This window comes from Triticum aestivum, chromosome 2D (genome assembly GCF_018294505.1).
Source record: "Triticum aestivum cultivar Chinese Spring chromosome 2D, IWGSC CS RefSeq v2.1, whole genome shotgun sequence".
Lineage (NCBI taxonomy): Eukaryota > Viridiplantae > Streptophyta > Magnoliopsida > Poales > Poaceae > Triticum > Triticum aestivum.
Genome location: NC_057799.1, coordinates 373,575,382 through 373,576,822, shown reverse-complemented (window position 1 = coordinate 373,576,822; position 1,441 = coordinate 373,575,382).

Below are 1,441 nucleotides of genomic sequence, written 5' to 3'. Positions count from 1 at the left end.
CATACACTCCAAACAAGACATAGCAACAATCTGTCCAAAACAGCAACTAGGCATAATGCAAGCATCAAAACAATATGCTACAGCAACTCAACATGAAAAAAAGGCATGGACATGATTTACAGGTAAAGCACAACAAAACATGAACACTGAGCTATCTCCAGAAATCAATAGAACATGCTCAAAAGGACATGGCAAGATTGCAAATAATAACATGTTCACAGACTTAGCAGAAATTACTGGACATGACAGAAATAACATCAGGTAGCGATGTTCAGAGCACGAAATCAACATGCTACAGGAACTTAACATGGCAAAACAAGGGATGGCATAAATCTACTAAAAGCATATAACAAAGGTCCCTTAATAAACATGAGCCAAAAAGGCACAGAAGATATGATGACAACCATGTAAACATAGCAAGTTTTGTTAACAGGTTTCAGACTTAGCAGAAAACAGAGCATGGCAGAAATAGATATTATGAGGGCATATTTGTGAGCTTGGTGCACTCATCACAAAGCAATGAATGACAAAACAAACATACCTACAGCAAGATGGCAATTTTATAAAGCTATCCATGGCAAGAGCAAATACATAGCATGAAAGGATCAACTACAACAAGCTTGGCAAAATTGAATAACACGTAAACAATCTGCCAGGAACATTTTATAGCAAAAGTAGAGCAAGATTAAGACATGCTATGGCACTCCATAATTGCAAACAAGGGCATGGATGATTCAATTACAATAATATCTACAAAACATCCTTAGTAACATCTCCAAAATAAGCATAGATCTCTCTGTAGACACATGGATATATAGCAACAAAATAACAACAGCCACAGACAGTAAAATTACCAAGTCCCTGAAATCAGAAACATTACGGAGCCTAGTTTGCATGCTTGTGCTAGTCACCACAGAGATCCAAAAACTACATGGCATACACCTCTGTAAAGATGGCATGGCATAAAACAAAACACATGTAGAGCTCATGCCCATAAGATGCACAGATTAAAAGCAACAAAAATAACAAATCCTCATGTTCTGATAAGTAACAGCAGATAACAGCAACTAGCACTCTTGCATCAGAGATTTGGGCATCAAGATGGACTCAAATGAACATGGTGCAATGGAACAAAGTGAAGAGCATCTCATAATGAACATTTTGATATATCACACGCACAAATCGGAGCAGTATGCATGAAGTTATGGCATCACGAACAGAGCAAAATAATGACAAGTTTTCGGGACTTAGAAGGAAAAACCACCTCCGGATCTAGGGTTGACCCGGGCGCGAATCCCGAGGTTCGCCGGCATCTTCGCCGGAGTTGAGGGAGAGGACGGGGAAGGCCGGAACAAGGCGGATCCGGGCCGGATCTCGCCGGATCCGGCGCCGGCGGGGGCGAGGGCGAGGCCGGGCGGCGGAGCTGCTCCGGGGCGGCGGC